The sequence below is a fragment of the Stenella coeruleoalba genome, assembly GCF_951394435.1.
Source record: "Stenella coeruleoalba genome assembly, chromosome: 7".
In the NCBI taxonomy this organism is placed as follows: Eukaryota; Metazoa; Chordata; class Mammalia; order Artiodactyla; family Delphinidae; genus Stenella; species Stenella coeruleoalba.
Window position 1 is genome coordinate 44,844,249 of NC_137153.1, and position 22,743 is coordinate 44,866,991.

Consider the following 22,743-nt stretch of genomic DNA (forward strand, 5'->3'; position numbering starts at 1 on the left):
CTGTCTCCCCTTTACAGAGGAGGAAACCAAGTCTTCCACAGTGACTTGCAGAAAGTCAAAGTAGCCATTGGCAAAGCTAGAAATGGAAATCAGGCCTGTTTGTTTGTTTGTTTGTTTTCCTTCCAAGTTGTGGAAAAAAACTATTCATTTTGTAGTATGTAAAATTTCTGACATTATTTACAGTTGTAATCAGACATCTTTGAGATGGGCATGTTTGTGGTCAAATAGTGTTGGATTGGGTGGGGCATTTTTCTTTAACCCATTTTTCTTTTCTTTTTTTAAACATCTTTATTGGAGTATAATTGCTTTACAATGGTGTGTTAGTTTCTGCTCTATAACAAAGTGAATCAGTTATACATATATATATGTCCCCATATCTCTTCCCTCTTGCATCTCCCTCCCTCCCACCCTCCAACCCATTTTTCTTTAATGGGTGTAACTGTGCCTCCATGAAGGCAGCTGCATAAACTCATTTTGGGTTTCTTCCCTGCCAGCCTGTTGTTTCAGCCACAGGCTAGAGACAATGGAACGTGAAAGTTAACAGTATTTTGAAATCCATTAGTTTCTCTTGAAATGAGTGCTCAAATAAGCCTTATAGAAAGTTATAAACATAAATAAATGAATAAATAGCTCTGTGTTAAAACAATTAAATTATATGTCGGATAGAAGGGAATGACAAATGTATCAGTGAAATGCTATTTAGTGAAATAGGTCTCTGTGTGTCAGTGAGCATGCCTCTATTCTTACATTGTTAGCATTAAACATTATATTTAAACAAAAGAAATAAACACAGCTCTTAATGTTACGTGTAACCCCAGCACTGCAGTTGTGTAGTTATTTGAGAAATCAGAGTGTGACCTAAAGTCCGTGAGCTGGTCTGCTCTGGTGCACATTGTGAGACAGCATGCTCCACTTCTCAGACTTTGAGCCAAACATTAATGAAATTAGACCAAAGAGAAAAATCCTCATCAATTTTTCCTTTGGGGCCTCATTTTGGTTTTATGTTTTCTTAGCCTCTCATTCAGTTGTCTCCTGTGTCTGATCCCCCAAATTGTGTTACCATCCAGATTCTAGGGTAGTTTTATTTAGTTCAGATATTTCCAAATCTGAAGCCTGCAGAGGTCCTAATTTTATTTAATAGTCAAATGACCTAATCGAAGCTTCCTTCTTAGGTGCCTTAGGGAAGTATACTGATTGATCAAGTTCTTTCCCCCCAAGGATTTCTGAAAATCTTTGGAGAGTACTTGAATATTCCCTAAAGACCTCCTGTTTGCTTAAGACCATGTTGCTTGCTTCTACCCTAGTTTAAAAGCATGCTAAGTGATGTGTGGTCCAGGTCAGCTCACCTATTAAGGACACAGAAGAACTTCAGCAGGTACTAATGTTTGATCTGGAGGGTCCCCTTGGCAACTGATCAAAGATTTGGCAACTCAGATTTGACCATGGCTCCTTTTTCACAGACAGAACTAAGAATTTGCCTGTAATTCTTCTCTTGACTCCTATCCCATCTTGACCCCCAGACTCTGAACTTCTTATTTATAGAATAAGTCTCCTAGTTTGATTTACTGTAATGTCAATGAAATGACTCCATCTTTGCAGGCAGCCCAGCTTAGTTCAAATCATACTTTATTGCCATTCATATAACCAGAACATGAAAGGAGGCCAATGACAGCTTATTGGATTCTTAAATGACACAGAAAATGAAGTGATCAAAACATTGTTTGGGGTTATTGTTAAACCCACTGAGTAGAAAGTCTGCTGCGTATTATTTAACTTCCACATAAGAAAGTATTGCTGCATGTGCAGAAAGACAAAATGATAACAGAGAATTAGGGAGCAGACAATTAAACATACCTGGTGATAAGAAGTTTGTTCTGAAGTAGCTTTAAGTAGCTTTTCTTCCTTTCATCCCGTTAATAGTTGATTTTCTGGTCAGGTGCACTATTGATCGATTTGCACTGAAGCCATTTCTTCCTCATTAGCTTTCCAAACTTTTTCTTGCTTCAATTTTCCTAGATACAAAAGCCTTACAACATTATAGAAGACGTGTTGCTTAGCAACAGTCTCATTCCTGTAACTGTCATGGTTGAGTGCACAATGTCACATTTTTGGGGGGAGAAGTCAGACATTTTCTTATTTCCAAAGTTTACTCCATTTAATTACCAATGTAAGATATTTAGTTATTTTTAATTATATCTTTCCTACATGAATGTTTTCAATTTTGGTAATTGTACACAGCGTTGAGACAGAACAATCGTTTTTATGCTGTACAAATATTCCTGGTTAAAAAAAAAATACTTGCGGGGCTTCCCTGGTGGCGCAGTGCTTGAGGGTCCGCCTGCCGATGCAGGGTACACGGGTTCGTGCCCCGGTCCGGGAAGATCCCACATGCCGCGGAGCGGCTGGGCCCGTGAGCCATGGCCGCTGAGCCTGCGCGTCCGGAGCCTGTGCTCCGCAACGGGAGAGGCCGCAACAGTGAGAGGCCTGCATACCGCAAAAAAAAAAAAAAAAAAAAATACTAGCAAGAAAAATGCCTGTTCTTTTTTACTCTCAGAAACTCTTTTCATACCTTAAACAAGAAATCTGGACACTTCTTATAGTAATAATGGCAATCTACTATTCTGTTCTAAAGGATTAGAAAATATAGAAATTTATAGGTAAACAAATTGCCTGTGGTAAATTCCTGTAACAATAGAATTACAGGAATTCTGTAATTCCTGTAAAAGGAAGTAACTTATGAAAAATAACTTTTCATAAGTTTTCTCTTTTCTACCAACACCTATACACCAATTATACCATTTGTATCTGTTTGATATAAAGTATTCTATGTGTTTTGTATACAGAATTTAAATATAATTCAGAGATGCTCATGAATGTAGCTATTATGATGTTTTGTGACTACAATATAATTTTGTACAAAATTGAGCACACCAGTAGTGAGATGTAGAAATAAGACAAAGAGAAAAAAGTTGGAAATAATATACATAGTTGACTCTTGAAAAATGTAAGGATTAGGGACACAGACCCCGTGTAGTTGAAAATCCTAGTATAACTGTATAGTAGGCCCTTTGTATCTGTGGTTCCACATCCATGGATTCAACTATAGGAGGATCATGTAGTGTGGTAGTACATATTTACTGAAAAGAAATCTGCACGTAAGTGGGCCCACAGAGTTCAAACCCACGTTGCAATAGCTCAGGAGTCAATTTTGCAGCCATTTCAAAGAAATAAAACATATTTGAGATTAGAAAATTTTGTATCTACCACTGGGAGCAAGGCAAAGTATCTAGTGCATATTTTCCCATACTGCAAAATAAGTGTTAAAGAACTGAAGTGTGCAGAATTGGGGTTAAAAGCACTATACTAATAGCCTTACATTATAGACCTCAACACAACTGGATGGAATGAAGAACAATTTAGAAAATGTTTTATTTATTTATCTATCTATAATTATTTTTAATAATTTGGAAGATAAATCAATCATGAAAACTTAGTAATTATCCTTGATGGTTATTCGGTGGGAGGTTCTATATGCAAAAATCTAGATCCCCGTAGTGAAATGTGTTTTCAAATTTTTCATCTTTTATCAAATGCATTTAGTTATTTATCTGTTTATTTTTGCCTGCATAGTTACTAGGTGACAGAGGGTATACACGATTGTGCAGGGAGATTGCTCTTGTCACATGACTTCCCTGTATGCTGTGGGAGGGAATCCACATGAATCAGTCCTTGGGAAGCCAACTACAGAGCAATGTGTAACTTTTCTTATCCTCCTATTATTTATTCAACTTAGTGGCATTTCGGAAGACAAAGGGAATAAAATATTCATTCCATGGCAATGTTCAACTGGAATTCCGCATTCTTATTTTAGATATGAGGACTAGATCAATTTTCTTACCAACATTAAAAAAAAGCACTTATATAGAGATCTGAAGTTTTTTTTTGTTTTTTTTTTCGGTATGCGGGCCTCTCACTGTTGTGGCCTCTCCCGTTGCGGAGCACAGGCTCTGGACGCGCAGGCTCAGCGGCCATGGCTCACGGGCCCAGCTGCTCCGCGGCATGTGGGATCTTCCCGGACCTGGGCACGAACCCGTGTCCCTTGCATCAGCAGGCAGACTCTCTACCACTGCGCCACCAGGGAAGCCCTAGATATATGAAGTTTAATCACAGTTACATTTTTTTTTTTTAATGCTTCTGTTAGTAGATGCCTGAGGAAGCATACTGTTGTGCATGGAAAGGGAATTGCTTTTATCAAGTGTCTTCTTTGTATGTTGTTTTGAAGAAATGCAATTAAATCATACCACAGAACTGACTGACAGCAAACCTAGGTATAACTAATACCTGAAGCCTCTAAATCTCACTGATCACCAATTGCCAAGATTTTGGACATTCGACATGAAAAGGGGGTTCCTTAGACGATGTATTAGTTTCCTAAAGATGCTGTAACAAAGTGCCACAGACTGGGTGACTTAAGACAACAGAAATTTTGCTTTAGCAGTTCTGGAGGCTAAAAGTCCAAAATCAAGGTGTCTGCTGGGTGGCACTCTCTCTCAAGTCTTTAGGGGAGGATCCTTTCTTGCCTCCTCCAGTTACTGGTTCTCCAAAGCGTTCCTTGGCTTGTAGCAACGTAACTCCAACCTTTGCCTTCATCTTTACACGATGTTCTCCTTGTGTTTCTCTGTCTTCAGAAACCCTTGTGAATCCTTATGAGTTTTGAGCAGAGTCTTAGAGCATAGAATGTCCCAGATCATCAAATTAGTCTAATTTATTGACTAGATATTCAACTCAAATAATGGGAACTCTAGACCTAGCTTTCCTGATTTTCTCACACTATTTCCTGACTAAAGATGTTTTGTTTGGCTTACTATTATAAATATTATTATAATTTTATCAGAGTAGAACATTACTCTACCCACACACATCTTTTTCCTCAACATACTTTCATTGGATGCTGACTATTCATAATTATTCATAGTGATAGTCCTCTCTCTTTTTTTTTGCACTTTTGCTAAATTAAAATATACATGCATGAAGGACAAATGCACATAGATAATACAAGAAAAAATATTAGTGTGACAAGAATTGAATGTTTTATTTTTAAAGAAGGTGATGTACAAATGATTGCTTTAACCTTACATCTAACTAGTACCCTAAGAGATTGAGGTTGACTAACTTATGCACTCATATTTACAGGAATAAATTAATGGGTAAATAGATGGATCAATGGGTAGATGAGTGAATGGTTGGATGAATCACAAATTTATAGATTTATGAAGTCTTTGCAAATCAAATAGGTATTGATATTCTAAATAGCACATTAGAGGCTCATACTTTAACAGATTTCTTCAGTACAAGGATTTTATAAGAATTTTAAATTGATTTTCTAGTATTTGCTATATCTAGATGAAGTTTACATATGTAACCATATTTCATCTAGAAAACTTTTATTTTGATGTCAATAGGGCCATAATTTTCATTTATTTTCTTGTACTACCTGTGTACTTCCTGAGGGTATAAAAGACATATAGAAACATTCATAAAAACTTATCAATTCTGGGAATTTATTAATAATACATTAATATATCTAAGCCCTGGTTATACTGCCAGTGTGCTTTGGGGGATTTAGAATTCCTCTGGGTAATTTGTTTTGCTAAAAATGTATTGCTTAAGAATTCAGGCCACTAATGTATTGAAATTTTCCTCAACACATTTTAAAAACAAATTCTCTACAGACACTTAAATTGTGAAAAATCTCAAAGTAGAGCCATTAAAATACTTTCAGAATTCATTAGGGTAGTTCCTCATTTCACATCCTTTATAATTATTTTGAATTGTGAATCAGAATAACAGTCATTGAATAAATACTGGATTCCCATGTGTACACAGGACCATTTCATTCAGGTTGGAGACTTTGATATTTGCACCCAAGGAACTTATTCTCTAATGAAATGTGCAGGGCTACCCTAGAAAATGCTAGTAGAGGGGAATGTAATTAAGTGATAAGACCTATATAAATATATTTTAAAGTATCAAAACAGAGGAATCTAAAGGGTTTCAAGGAGTTGATGGGACTTTTACTGACTCCTGAAAGTGAGAAAACATTAGGCAAGGTATAAAAATAATAAGAAATAAAGTCTCAAAAGCAAAAATAAATAATGAAATGTCCTCATCTGTGTAGGCTTAGGGTAATGTAGAAATCTATTTTGTCAAAGGGAATGATGTGTTTGGGAAGTTAATGAAAAATAAATTGGGGTGGCTTTATGGGGAGTTCTGAAAATGAGACAAGTTTCTGGAGTATTAAGATGCATTGGCTTATGAAATGACCAGACTTTAGAATATGTAATATTCTAAGTACAAATAATATATGAAAATTATATTAACCATATCAATAGTACTGTATTAAGTATTAATGAATACTGATTTATTGTATCAATATTAATTAATATAATAATATTAATATATTGTAATAGTATAATAAACTAAAAAATATAAATTAAAAAAACCCCACAAGATCATAGGTACAGAGAAGAGATTGATGGTTGCCAGAGGTGGAGGGTAGGGAGATGGGAGAAATGGGTGAGCTGTTTATTTTAAAAATTTAAATAAATTGAATATATATATATATACATATATATTCAATTTATTGAATTCAATTTATTTATTCAATTTATTTCTTTTTCTTTTCTTCAATTTATTTCAATTCAATTAATTTATTCAGTTTATTATATATATATATATATATATATATATATATATATATATATATATATATATATATAAAACTTTATTTCTCTGTAACTATAAATTCAAACTTTACCGAAAATTTATTTCTCCCCTATGGTTGAAGTCCACACATATTTTGGAAGGTAATCTGCTTTAGTCAAAGTTACTGATTTAAATGTTAATCACATCTAAAATATGCCTTCCAAACAACACCTAGGTTGGTGTTTGACCAAACATCTGGGCACTGTAGCCTAGCCAAGTTGGCACATAAAATGAACCATCACAGCTGCTCTTTGTTACCTTATGTGCTCCTACAGGTTACCAATTCTATTTTATCTATGAGTCTTATCTGTAACAATACTACTATACCTGGCAAATGAAAAGCATATAATACTGATATAAAAATCACTGATTCTGAGGCTGGGAAAGTGGACTTTATCCAAATAGTTGGGGATCAAACAGACTGAGGTCCGCCTTGGCCAAAAAAGGAAATTCTGCCTCCAGACTGCCTTCGAGTTTGAGCTTCAGCTCAGGTCAACTTTTTCTTAGGTCTTCAGCCTACAGGCCTGCTCTGCAAACTTCAGTCTTGCCAGCCCACCATCATGTGGGCCAAATGCTTAAACTAAGTCTCTCTCTACGTGTATATACATACACATTCTATTGGTTCAGTTTCTATGGAGAACCCTGAGTAGTACAGTGGCCAATGTTAATTATCATGTTATAACAACACATTTTATATGCAATACTAGCAAGTGCTAACAAAACAGTAGACAGTTTTTATGGTAAGAGCACCTATAGAGTAGACAAAATAAATTAAATTGCAGATAATTCACAGGTTAAAAAAAAAAGAAAACCTTAAGGATTTGATATTTAATTTCAGGTATGCTGACATGTTGCCCACTATTGTGAAGACTACTTGGCCAGAATTAACTTAGTATGAATACTGTCTCCCTAATTTAGCTCTGAAATGGCTTCACATTAAGTAACCAAAAACTCTGTACACCAAGGATTCATAATCTGTAAACTTGTATAATATCAATTACCTTCTGTTGACCATGCTTTCTTGGTGTAGGGTTCCTAGAAGTTTATTTTCATTACGCCCTGTAAGAATCATTTTGCAAGGGAGGGTAGAATTAGGATCTTTTGCTCAGAAAAGCCCAAGAAGCATGAAATGGTTAATTATACCCAATTCTGTGCTATGACTTGCTCAACTATGGTGTGATCGTGAGATTTCCTCTGAGCTAGCAGAGAACATGTATCAGTGATATCAATTTTTATTGATGCTGCTTTGTTTAGAAGGGTGGTGTATTCAATAATTTATGGTCCTTTAATTGATATCTTCGTGTCTAAAATTGCCACCACTTACAAGTGAGCTCTTAAAATCCATTGATCTACTTTAATGCAGAATATGCCTTCCTGTTCTGATTTACAGTAAAGCAATGGATTATAAGAGCTCACTTGTAAGCGAGGGTGGTCACCTATATGTAAGCAGACTGCACCGAACCTGTTAACTATGAGCAGGTTTGGAATTCTGGAATTTGAGTACCTGTCAGTTGTGTTTTAATTATCTGTTTGGAAGCAAGGAATACCACCACCTGGCACAGTGCATAGTTAATGAGATGCAGTTAATAAATATTAAAATTTATTAAGTATTAAAAGAATCAATTCATGACAAATGGTAAACTGGGGTATAGAACTTTGGTTCTGAAAAATACACAAGTAAGACTTCCTATATTTAAGGGACTTCAAGAAATAATTGCAAATTTTGGTATCCAGAAAGTTAATGACTTACCTAATATAAACTTACAGCTCCAGAAAAGAAGTAATTAAGGCTGTCTAAGAATCTAAAAATGTATAAGCCATTGAGCCCACCAAAATGGACGGAGAGCTACCCTAGACCAGACATTAAGGATTCTCAATTGTGCTTAGTTAGGCAAAGTAACTGATTGGGGAAGCCAAGTATGAAGTGAGTTTGGACAGATCTATGCAGCAGGAAGAATTATAGTGTACACACACACACACACAAAAGGCTGAGTCATCACAAGAAATTTTTTTAAATATATCGAAAGGAAAATATATAGCATCCATGAAAAAGAAAACATGGGAAAAACAAGGGAAAATGTGAGTCTTAATTAAGCAATGTGCACATGAGTCTATACACATAGACAAACCCATGTAGAATTTAGCTTTTGGCTTTGTTTATTATGAACACTTGACACTCATCTTAATTCATTCTGGTTTAGGAAACTCTGATCCCCCATGAGAAAATTGCTTTGTAATCTGTATTTTTTAAATAAGCTAGACTGTGGTGTCTCATTGCTTAAAATAATCTTGGTACTATTCCAATTCTTGTGTGTGTGTATGGGGAGGGGTGGGAAATACAGTGTTTCTCCATTTCAATATTTTCCTTTACAATTTTTATCAAAATTTTGGCTCTCCTAATTTATCTGATAGTGAGAGATGATCAAAGTCCAACATAAATGAATAAACAAATTGTAATTATTTCCCCCCCAAAAGATGTTGAAGTCCTAACCTTTATACCTATGAATGTGACTTTACTGGAAATATGGTCTTTGCAGATGCTCAAGTTCAGATAAGGTCATTAGGAGAACCTCCTTATAATATGTATTAAGGGGGAATTAGGGCACAGAGACAGACACCCATTGAGGGAATGTGAAGTGGAGACACAGAATGCTATCCACAAGCCAATGAATGCCTGAGGCAATCTAAAGCTAGGAGAGACTCATGGAAAAGATCCCTGAGAAGAAGTCAACCCTGATTTTGGATTTCTAGCTTTCCGAACTGTGAGATGATAACACTTCTGATGCTTAAATCACCCAATTTGTGGTACTTTGTTATGTCAGCTCCAGGAAATGAGAACAAGGTATACTTTAAACATGTTTATATGTATGTACAAATTGCTATGAAATAAAATATTTTGATCTATAATTTAAAAGCTGTTAAATTATAGTTGCAGAGCTAACCTCAACTTTTGTCAAACTTCCATACATATTAGCAAATGCTGTTAATGTGGCTTATAAAAGGGATGTCAAGAATTCTAGAGGAAATATTTTCCTATTTAGGAGAAAAACTGGAAGATTCAGTTCAGTGTTATGTGAAAGTTTGGAGTCTATTTAAGTTTATGTAATCTGCTTATAACATTCTATTTTTGAGCAAGTCTCCAGATAAAGACTTTTTTTAAAAAAACAAGCATTGTGCTAACATATCTTCATCTGTTGTTTTTACTGAGTTCCTTTCTCAGCTCTTACATAATATAGCTCTGCTTATGAACCTCTGTTTTCCTCAGTAGTTATTTCTGGAAACGTGGTCAATTTGGCTTTGTATATAGCGAGTCAAACTTTTTGTTCATTATTTACTATTTATGACTCACTGTCCCTCCTGGCATGGAAATATCTTTTACCTTTATGTGTGTTCTTTCAAAATATTATTTAACGTTTCATTTTTTAGCAATGAAAATAATTTTCATTTTTGAAGTATTGTTTTCCCCTTATCAAGAAATGCCACATATCATCTTTCTTCAGCAAAAGTTTTTTTTTTGGTTTTTTTTTGTGTGTCTTTTTTGCGGTACACGGGCCTCCCACTGTTGCGGCCTCTCCCGCTGCGGAGCACAGGCTCCGGATGTGCAGGCTCAGAGCCATGGCTCATGGGCCCAGCCGCTCCGTGGCACGTGGGATCCTCCGGGACTAGGGCAAGAACACCCGTCCCCTGCATCGGCAGGCTGACTGTCAACCACTGCGCCACCAGGGAAGCCCCCAGCAAAAGTTTTAATTAATATATTTCTGAAAGTGTGTGGTACTTCCATTATACTAGTTTTTGCTTTGAATTTTTACTTAAGTTTATGTTTTATTCCCTCTGGATGTTTTCCATGAAAGCACTGGCAAGTGTTTGGTAGTTTGTTATTTGGTGCTTTGGCAGCAACCAAAAGAGTAAAAGATAAGCAGGTGTGGTGGGCTGAATAGTGGTCCCCAAAGTGATGCATGTATTAATCCCTGGAATTTGTGGATGTTACCTTATATGACAAAAGTGAGTTTGCAGATACCATTAAGTTAAAGATTTTAAGGTGGAGAGATTATCCTAGATTATCTAGGCAGGCTCTAATGCACTCACAGTATCCTTATGAAAGGCAGACAGAGGCAGATCTGACTACATGGAAGAGGAGAGGGTGAGTGACAATGCTGCTTCTAGCTGTGAACCTAGAAAGAAGAGCTGTAGACCAGGGAATGCAAGGAATGCAGCTCTAGCAACTGGAAAAGACAAAGAAAGAGATTCTACTCTAAAACTTCTGAGGAAGCCTGGCTGTGCCAACACTTTGGTTTTGGCCTATTGAAACCATTTCTCACCTCTGGCTTGCAGAACTGTAAGAGAATAGATGCATGTTTATTTGAACCACTGATCTGTGTGTGGTTTTTTTGTTTTTTTGTTTTTTTTTTGCGGTACGCAGGCCTCTCACTGTTGTGGCCTCTCCCATTGCGGAGCACAGGCTCCTGACACGCAGGCTCAGCGGCCATGGCTCACGGGCCCAGGTGCTCTGCGGCATGTGGGATCTTCCCGGACCGGGGCACGAACCCATGTCCCCTGCATCGGCAGGCGGACTCTCAACCACTGCGCCACCAGTTGTTTTAAACCACAAGTATGGTGTAATTTGTTACATACCGTAGACAGCTGATAAAACAAAGCTCCTCTTGGGAGGTGACCTTATGAAGAAGAGGGGGGCTCTATGAACATCAGACCATTTGTGCCCATTTGCTGTGTGGGCTGATTTGCATTAGGAAAAGGGATGTGGAAGGAGATGAGGCTGTGAATTGAAGGGTAGGGGTGAGGAAGGGAGAGCTGGGAGAACAAGAATGGAATGGTGGGCATATGACTGCTTGGACTTTGTAGTAACAACCATTCCCTTACCTTCCCTCCTCTGAATCACCTATGAAAACATTTTATTAGCTTCTGTGGAAGTTCTTTGTAAATCACAGATTTAAGTGGCCCAGGGAGTATCACTTAGATACTCAACTGACAAAATGAGACGGCATAGAAAAGAAGCTTATTATATCCCCTTGGTCTGGGAAATGAGCTCAGTTTAAGTCCAATAAATATCACATTGAAAAAGACTCCCTCAATCATCATAAGGAATCTGGACTTTTGGTACTTCAGAAGACTGACCATTGCTGCTAAATCTTTATTATGATGGAGGGTTCCATCCACGGCAATGATGAAGCCCTGCCTGTAACTGGATTTATAGGCAGCAAGCATCACTGATGGGGTCTGGAGCCAAAGAATCTGGAAAGTCTGTTCATGATCTCAAATGTGTCAGATATCAAGACTGCAAGTGATAAATGGATGAGATTTTTAAAGGACCGTGGAAGTCTTATGTCATCAAGGTAGAGTTATAGCACGTTACTAGGACTTAATCTGAAGTAGTTAACCCCTCTTTCCAAACTTACAAGTAAGTCTTAGGGCCTAGTGGACTTTCAGTTGTTGTCTAAAGTCACAAGGGCTCCTTTCTTAAAAGTTGCTTGCCAGGGGGAGGGACACGCTGTGCTTTTCCATCAACTCCATTCGCTAGTCAGATGATTGGCAGTGCTAGAAATACCTCTGTGAGGTTAGAAAAATAAAAGTACTTGACTCTTCAGAGATTCTGATGAAGTATGACCAGGCTGAGTTTCCACATTGCTAATTAGGAATTATTCCCACACACAGAAGGAGATTTCAGCAGAATGTGTTTCGCAGTCATCAAACTATGTTCTTTTTCATGCCTTATCAAACCCTTCCCAACTGAAGCTCTCTGTCTTGTAGGCAGCAGCCCTAACACAAACAGCCCACACTGGCAAGTAACTCTGGTTTCAAGAGGAAGAACACACAAAATCTGTAGTCAGTTCATTGGTAATTGTGTGTTGGCTCCTAGATGATCATTTTTTAAAAAAATAAAATTAGTGACTTTTATAAAATAATCACCCAAAGCTTTTATTTAACACATTAATTAGTGAAGGAACCAATAAGATGATAAGATGTTACAATCAGGAATTGTTACAAAGGGATACCTGAATAGCAAACATATATATATATATATATATATATATATATATATAAGCAAATTAGGAATGATAAATGAATTTGCCAAGAGATATAAAATGTTTAAACTCTATAGGGCTATAAAATAGAGCATTTGTATTTATATATTTATAAATTTTTATTGAAATATAGTTGATTGACAATGTTGTGTTACTTTCAGGTGTATAGTGAAGTGATTGAGGTTTTTATATATATATATATATAGAATATATATACATATTTTAGATTCTTTTCCATTATAGGTTATTAAAGATATTGAATACAGTTCCCTGTGCTATACAGTAGGTCCCTGTTGTTTATCTATTTTATATATAGTAGTGTGTATCTGTTCATCCCAAACTCTTAACTTATCCCTCCCCTCCCTTTCCCCTTTGGTAACCATAAGTTTATTTTCTATGTTTATGAGTCTATTTCTGTTTTGTGAATAAGTTCATTTGTATCATTTTTTAGATTCCACATATAAGCAATATCATATGATGTTTGTTTTCCTCTTTCTGACTTACTTCACTTAGTATGATAATCTCTAGGTCCATCCATGTTGCTGCAAATGGCATTATTTCATTCTTTTTTATGGCCGAGTAATATCCCATTGTGTTTATATGCCACATTTTTTTATCCATTCTTCTGTCGATGGACACTTAGGTTGCTTCCATGTCTTGGCTATTGTAAACAGTACTTTACGAATATTGGGGTGCAAGTATATATTTTTTCTTTTATTTTTTAAAATACATTTTTATTGGAGAATAATTACTTCATAATACTGTGTTAGTTTCTGTTGTACAACAAAGTGAATCAGTCATATGCATACATATGTCCCCATATCTCCTCCCTCTTGAATCTCACTCCCACACTCTCTATCCCACGTCTCTGGGTCATCGCAAAGCACCAAGCTGATCTCCCTGTTCTGTTCTGCTGCTTCCCACTAGCTAACTATTTTACATTCGGTAGTGTATATATGTCAATGCTACTCTCACTTTGCCTCAGCTTCCCCCTCCCCCGCCGTGTCCTCAAATCCGTTCTCTATGTCTATGTCTTTATTCCTGCCCTGCCACTATCTTCATCAGTACCATTTTTTTTAGATTCCATATATATGTGTGCGCATACGGTATTTTTTTTTCTGACTTACTTCACTCTGTATGACAGACTCTAGGTCCAACCACCTCACTACAAATAACTCAATTTAATTCCTTTTTATGGCTGAGTAATATTCCATTGTATATATGTGCCACATCTTCTTTATCCATTCATCTGTCGATGGACATTTAGGTTGCTTCCATGTCCTGGCTATTGGAAATAGTGCTGCAATGAACATTGTGGTAAATGTCTCTTTTGTGATTATGGTTTTCTCAGGGTATATGCCCAGTAGTGGGATTGCTGGATCATATGGTAGTTCTATTTTTAGTTTTTTAAGGAACCTCCATACTGTTCTCCATAGTGGTGGCATCAATTTACATTCCCACCAAAAGTGCAGCACACCCTTTCCAGCGTTTATTGTTTCTAGATATTTTGATAATGGCCATTCTGACCAGTGTGAAGTGATACCTCATGTAATTCTGATTTGCATTTCTTGACTAATTAGTAATGTTGAGCATCTTTTCATGTGCCTCTTGGACATCTGTATGTCTTCTTTGGTGAAATGTCTATTTAGGTCTTCTGACCATTTTTTAATTGAATTGTTTTTTTTTTGATATTGAGCTCCATGAGCTGTTTGTATATTTTAGAGATTAATCCTTTGTCTGTTGTTTCATTTGCAAATATTTTCTCCCAAAATGAGGGTTGTCTTTTTGTCTCGTTTATGGTTTCCTTTACTGTGCAAAAGCTTTGAAGTTTAATTAGGTCCCATTTGTTTATTTTTATTTCCATTACTCTAGGAGGTGGGTCCTAAAAGATCTTGCTGTTGTTTATGTCAAAGTGTGTTTTCCTCTAAGAGTTTTATAGTGTCTGGCCTTATATTTAGGTCTTTAATCCATTTGGAGTTTATTTTTGTGTATGGTGTTAGGTAGTGTTCTAATTTCATTTTTTACATGTAACTGTCCAGTTTTCCCAGCACCACTTATTGAAGAGGCTGTCTTTTCTCCATTGTATGTTCTTGCCTCCTTTCTCATAAATTAGGTGACCATATGTGCATGTGTTTATCTTTGGGCTTTCTATTCTGTTCCATTTATCTATATTTCTATTTTTGTGCCAGTACCATACTGTCTTGATTACTGTAGCTTTGAAGTATAGTCTGAAGTCAGGGAGCCTGATTCCTCCAGCTCTGTTTTTCTTTTTCAAGACAGCTTTGGCTATTCGGGGTCTTTTGTGTTTCCATATGAATTGTAAATTTTTTTGCTCTAGTTCTGTGAAAAATTGCCTTTGGTAGTTTGATAGGGATTACATTAAATCTGTAGATTGCTTTGGGTAGTATAGTCATTTTCACAATATTGATTCTTCCAATCCAAGAATATGATATATTTCTCCATCTGTTTATGTCAACTTTGATTTCTTTCATCAGTGTTTTATAGTTTTCTGAGTACAAGTCTTTTGCTTCCTTAGGTAGATTTATTCCTAGGTTTTTTATTCTTTTTGTTGCAGTGGTAAATGGGAGTGTTTCCTTAATTTCTCTTTCTGAGTTTTCATTGTTAGTGTATAGGAATGCCAGAGATTTCTGTGCTTTCATTTTGTATCTTGCAACCTTACCAAATTCATTGATTAGTTCTAGTAGTTTTCTGGTAGCATCCTTAGGATTTTCTATGTATAATATCATGTCATCTGCAAACAGTAACCATTTTATTCTTCCTTTTCAGTTTTTATTTCTTTTATTTCTTTTTCTTCTCTTCTTGCCATGACTAGGACTTCCAAAACTATGTTGAATAAGAGTGGCCAGAGTGGATATCCTTGTCTTCTTCCTGATCTTAGTGGAAATGGTTTCAGTTTTTCACCATTGAGAACCATGTTGGCTGTGGTTTTGTTATATAGGCCTTTATTATGTTGAGTTAGTTTCCCTCTATACTGATTTTCTGGAGAGTTTTTATCACAGATTTATAAATCTGTGTTGAATTTTGTCAAAAGCTTTTTCTGCATCTATTGAGATGATCATATGGTTTTTATTCCTTAATATGTTGATATGGTGTATCACACTGATTGATTTGCATATATTGAAGAATCCTTGCATTCCTGGGATAAATCCCACTTGATCATGGTGTATGATCTTTTAATATGTTGTTGGATTGTGTTTGCTAGCATTTTGTTCAGAGTTTTTGCATCTCTGTTCATCAGTGATATTGGTCTATAATTTTCTTTTCTTGTGATATCTTTGTCTGGTTTGGTATCAGGGTGATGGTGCTTCTAGAAGGAATTTAAGACTGTTCCTCTCTTTGCAATTTTTTGGAAGAGATTGAGAAGGATAGGTTTTAGCTCTTCTCTAAATATTTGGTAGAATTCAAGTGTGAAGCCATCTGGTCCTGGACTTTTGTTTGTTGTAAGATTTTTAATTACAGTTTCAATTTCGTTACTTGTGGTAGGTCTTTTTATATTATCTAATTCTTCCTGGTTCAGTCTTGGAAAATTGTACCTTTCCAAGAATTTGTCCATTTCTTCGTGGTTGTCCGTTTTACTGGCATATATTTGTTTGTAGCAGTCGCTTATAATCCTTTGTATTTCTGTTGTGTCAGTTGTGATTTCTCAATTTTCATTTGCAATTTTATTGTTTTGATCCTCTCCCTTTATTTCTTGATGAGTCTGGCTAAAGGTTTAGCAATTTTGTTTATCTTCTCAACGAACCAGCTTTTAGTTTTATTGATCTTTGCTATTGTTTTCTTCGTTTCTATTTCATTTATTTCTGCCCTGATCTTTATGATTTATTTCCTTCTGCTGACTTTGGGTTTTCTTTGTTCTTCTTTCTCTAGTTGCTTTAGGTATAGGGTTAGATTGTTTATTTGAGATTTCTCTTGTTTCTTGAGGTGAGATTGAATTGCTATAATCTTCCCTCTTAGAGCTGCTTTTGCTGCATCCCATAGGTTTGGGTCGTTATGTTTTTGTTGTCATTTGTTTCTATGTATTTTTTTATTTCTTCTTTGATTTCTTCAGTGATCTCTTGTTTATTTAGTAGCACACTGTTTAACCTCCATGTGTTTGTGATTTTTTTTTTCCCTGTAATTGATTTCTAATCTCTTAGCGTTGTGGTCGGAAAAGATGCTTGGTATGATTTCAATTTTCTTAAATTTATCGAGGCTTGATTTGTGACCCAAGATGTGATCAATCCTGGAGAATGTTCCATGTGCAATTGAGAAGAAAGTGTATTCTGACACTTTCAGGTGGAATGTTCTATAAATAACAATTAAATCTATCTGGTGTTTTGTGTCACTTAAAGCTTGTGTTTCCTTATTTATTTTCTGTTTGGATGATCTGTCCATTGGTGTAACTGGGGTGTTAAAGTCCCCTACTATTATTGTGTTACTGTTGATTTCCCCTTTCATGGTTGTTAGCATTTGCCTTATGTACTGAGGTGCCTCTATGTTGGGTGCATAAACATTTATAATTGTTATATCTTCTTCTTGGATTGATCCCTTGATTATTATGTAGTGTCCTTCCTTATCTCTTGTAACAGTCTTTATTTTAAAGTCTGTTTTATCTGATACTAGTATTGCTACTCCAGCTTTCTTTTGAGTTCCATTTGCATAGAATATCTTTTTCCATCTCTTCACTTTCAGTCTGTATGTGTCACTGGGTCTGAAATGGGTCTCTGGTAGACAGCATATATATGGGTCTTGTTTTTGTATTCATTCAGCCAGTCTATGTCTTTTGGTTGGGGCATTTAATCCACTTATATTTAAGGTAGTTATCAACATATATGTTCCTATTACCATTTTCTTAACTTTTTGGGTTTGTTTTTCTGGATCTTTTTGTTCTCTTGTGTTACCCACTTAGAGAAGTTCCTTTAGCATTTATTGTAAAGCTGGTTTGGTGGTGCTGAATTCTCTTAGCTTTTGCTTGTCTGAAAAGCTTTTGATTTCTCCATCAAATCTGAATGAGATCTTTGCCGGGTAGAGGAATCTTGATTGTAGGTTTTTCTCTTTCATCATTTTAAATATGTCCTGCCACTCCATTCTGGCCTGCAGAGTTTCTGCTGAAAAATCAGCTGATAACCTTATGCAGATTCCTTTGTATGCTATTTGTTGTTCTTCCCTTGCTGCTTTTAATATTTTTTCTTTGAATTTAATTTTTATTAGTTTGATTAATATGTGTCTTGGTGTGTTTCTCCTAGGGTTTATCCTGTATGGGACTCTCTGTTTTTTCTGGACTTGGGTGACTATTTCCTTTCCCATGTTAGGAAAGTTTTCCACTATAGTCTCTTCAAATATTTTCTCAGACCCTTTCTTTTTCTCTTCTTCTTCTGGGACCCGTATAATTTGAATGTTGGTGCATTTAGTGTTGTCCTAGAGGTCTCTGAGATTGTCTTCAGTTCTTTTCTTTCTTTTTTCTTTATTCTGCCCTTCAGCAGATATTTCCACCATTTTGTCTTCCAGCTCACTTATTCATTCTTCTGCTTCAGTTATTCTGTTATTGATTCCTTCTAGTGTATTTTTCATTTCAGTCATTGTTGTCTTCATCTCTATTTGTTTGTTCTTTAGTTCTTCTAGATCTTTGTTAAACATTACTTGTATTTTCTCAATCCATGCCTCCATTCGATTTCTGAAATTCTGGATCATCTTTATTATCATTTCTCTGAATTCTTTTTCAGGTAGATTGCCTGTTTCCTCTTCATTTATTTGGTCTTGTACATTTTTACTTTGCTCCTTCATCTGTGACATATTCTTTTGCCATCCCTTTTTTTTTTTTTTCCTTTTTTTTTTTTTATGAGTGGCACTGTTTTCTTGTCTTACTGGTTGTTTGGCCTGACGCTTCCAGCACTGCAGTTTGTAGGCTTTTGTGTAGAGCTGCGTCTTGGTGCTGAGGTGAGGACCTCTGGGAGACCTCACTCCGATGAATATTCTCTGGGCTCTGAGGTTCTCTGTTAGTCCAGTTGTTTGGACTTGGAGCTCCCACCGCAGGAGCTTCAGCCCAACTGCTACCTCATTAACTGAGATCCTGCCTCTTTTCTAATTATAGTTTTCTCTGGATATATGCCCAGGATTGGATTGTTGGATCATATGGTTGTTCTATTTTTAGTTTTTTAACGGACCTCCATACTGTTCTCCATAGTGGCTGCACCAATTTTCGTTTCCAACGACAGCATTGGAGGGTTCTTTTTTTCCCACATCTTCCTAGTATTTATTATTTGTAGACTTTTTGAGGATGGCCATTCTGACTGGTGTGAAGTGATATCTCATTGCAGTTTTGACTTGCATTTCTCTAATAATTAGCAGTGTTGAGCATCTTTCCATGTGCCTTTTGCCCATCTCTATGTCTTCTTTGAAGAAATGTCTGTTTAGATCTTCTACCTGTTGTTCTGTTGGTTTTTATTATTATTATTATTATTAAACTATATGAGCTGTTTGTATATTTCAGAACTTAAGCCCTTGGTTGCATCATTTGCAAATGTTTTCTCCCATTCCATAGGTTTCCTTTACATTTTGTTTATGGTTTCCTTTGCTGTGCAGAAGCTTTTGAGTTTGATTAGGTCCCATTTGTTTATTTTTGTTTTTATTTCTATTACTCTAGGAGGTGGGTCAAAAAAGATATTGCTGCAATTTATGTCAAAGAGTGTTCTGCCTATGTTTTCCTCTAGGAGTTTTATAGTATCTTGTCTTACATTTAGGTCTTTTATCCATTTTAAGTTTATTTTTATGTATGGTGTTAGAGAATGTTCTAATTTCATTCTTTTACATGTAGCTGTCCAGTTTTCCCAGCACCACTTATTGAAGAGGTTGTTTTTTCTCCATTGTATATTCTTGCTTCCTTTATCATAGATTAATGACCATAAGTGCATGGGTTTATTTCTGGGCTTTCTATCTTGTTCCATAGATCCATATGTTTGTTTTTGTGCCAGTACCATACTGTTTTGATGACTGTAGCTTTGAGGTATAGTTTTAAGTCAGGGAACTTGATTCCTCCAGCTCTGTTCTTTTCTCTCAATGTTGCTTAGGCTATTCAGGGTGTTTTGTGTTTCCATACAAATTAAAAAAAAAATTTGCTCTAGTTCTGTGAAAAATGCCATTAGTAATTTGATAAGGGTTGCAGTGAATCTATAGATTGTCTTGGGTAGTATGGTCATTTGAAATAACCTTTTTATATGGGTAGAAACAGTTGTATCTCTGCCTGACACTTGCATTTCTATCGAAAAAAAAAAAAAACACTTGGAATGTCCTCATTGTTCTATAACTTACAGATTTATTGTCAAAGAAAATAAAATTGCAAATCCTATAGTGTTAGGTAAGTACAAAAACCCCAGCAAGCCCAACATACTGTTGAATGGACCCCCAAGCAACTTTTGCACATTTTAGAGACTTTTCACGTTTTCTCCTGACATGTCTCTATTACATACCAATTGTGTGAACATGGTTAAGCCATTGCAACTCTTTGCAAGCATAAGAAGAAAATAATTTCTTGTACCATAAGAAGGAAATAATTTCCAGATTATTTTTTTACTATATTCCCACAGGATTCCACAGGAGTATAAAGTAGAAAAATTAATGTGTATAAAATAATTTTGGGTATAAAAATCACTTTATGAAATTCTTTAGGTAAATTAAGTGCTTGTAAACATGCTATATTTCTCAAGTAACACTATTTTTCCATATCCAAAAAACAACTTGAGCCACCTTTCCATGTTAAGAGAGTAAATCCTAAGATTTCTCAACACAAAGAAAGCATTCTTTTTTTTCTTTTTTTGTATCTATATGAAATGATGGATGTTCAGTAAACTTATTGTGGTAATCATTTCATGATGTATGTATCAGATAACTAAGCTGTACACCTTATACAGTACAGTCCACCTTTCCATACCTCAAGTCCAATTTCCAAAAATTCCCTTTTAATACTAAAGAGCCGATTAGTGTAATTTTTGGAAACTATCATATCACCCTAGCATAAAATTTGCAGGTAACTTTTAAAAACTAGAATTGTTTTTATTTTAACAAATATGTGTTATAATTTATACTTTAGATATGTATATGTTATATATATTTAACAAATATATATTATAATTTAAATTTAGATTAATTTATATTGCATGCTAATTACCATAGATTAATATTGAAATGTTCTCTAAAGATTTTAGTTTCTAGAAACTACAATCTACCTTTAACTCATGCACTTAACAAATACATTAAAGATTAATCATATACCAGATAATGTTCTAGATAGTAAATAAAAATATGCTTGATCTCATAAAGGAGACAGTTTAGAAAAGGGAGCATACAAAACCAAGTAATCAGTTAAGTAAACTATTTATACACTGTGGTATTTATAAAATAATATTTTAAGAAAGAGTTTATGAAAGGAACTATTCCAGAAAAGGTAGTCAGGAAAAACATCTCTGAATAATCAACATTTAAAATGAAAAGTTTAATAAAAAATAAAACCATTTAAAGAGTAGGATGAAACACTTTTCTTGGAGTGAGAACACAAAACGCAAACCATTTTGAAGTAGGAAAGAGCTTGATATATTTGAGTGTTTGAAAAAAAAATCAAGTGACAGAAATTTAGTTGTTAAGAGAGATGAGCGAAAGCAGATGAAGTCACAGGAGTAGATATGGACAAAAACAGGCAAAGCCTGGAAGATCTTAGGAAGGAATTTGTATTTTATACTACATTCAATGAAAAACCATTGAAGACCTTTTCTTTTTTTCTTCCAGTTATATTGAGATATAACTGACACATAGCACTGTATAAGTTTAAGCTGTACAGTTTAATTATTTGGCTTTTATACATCATGAAATGATTATCACAGTAGGTCTTGTGAACATCCATCATGTCATATAAATACAGAAAAAAAAGAAAATATATTTTTCCCTGGGATGATAAATCTTAGGATTTACTCTCATAATGACTTTCATATAAAACATACAGCAGCTTTATTGTATTTATCATGCTGTACATTACATCCCTACTACTTATTTATCTGATAACTGGAAGTTTGTACCTTTTGGCTGCCTTTACTAATTCCCCCTCACCCCACGCCCTGACTTTGGTAACCACAAATCTGGTCTCTTTTGCTATGAGTTTGTTTGTTTTTGAAATATAATTGACCGACAACACTACGTTAGTTCCTGTTACACAACATAGTGGTTTGATATTTCTATACACTTCAAAATGATCACCATGATAAGTCTAGTTACCGTCTGTCAACATAAGAAGATATTACATGATTATTGACTATATTCCCCACACTGTGCTTTTCATATCCAGGACGTTTTTATTTTGCAACTGGAGGTTTGTACCTCTTAATCCCCATCAACTATTTCTCTCCTATCCCTGCTCTCTCTACCACTGGCAGCCACCTGTTTCCTGTCTGTATCTATGACTCTGTTTTTGCTTAGTTATGTTTGTTTATTTAACATTTTAGATTTCACATATAAGTGAAATTGTACAGTATTTGTCGTTTTTTGTCTGACTTATTTCACTTAGCATAATACTCTCTATTCCATCCATGTCACAAATGGCAAGATTTTTTTATGACTGAGTAATAGTCCATTGTGTGTGTGTGTGTGTGTGTGTGTGTGTGTGTGTGTGTGTGTGTGTGTCTCTGTTTATACCACATCTTCTTTACCCATTTTTGTATTGATGAGCATTTAGGTTGCTTCTGTATCTTGGCTAATGTAAACATGATGCAATGAACATAGGAGTACATATATATTTTCCAATCAGTTTTATTTTTCTTCAGATAAATACCCAGGGGAGGAATTGCTAGATGATGTGATAGTTCTATATTTAATTTTTTGAGGAATCTTCATACTGTTTTCCATAGTGGCCATACCAACTTGTATTCCCACCAACAGTGCACGAGGGTTCCCT

General features: G+C 35.4%; 1 protein-coding gene across 28 annotated transcripts in view; it reads left to right on the forward strand.

Annotated features, from left to right (window-relative positions):
* LOC307189655 (uncharacterized protein) overlaps positions 1-22,743 on the forward strand; it is a 2,229,222-nt gene that overhangs the window by 1,142,234 nt on the left and 1,064,245 nt on the right. The window lies entirely within an intron of this gene.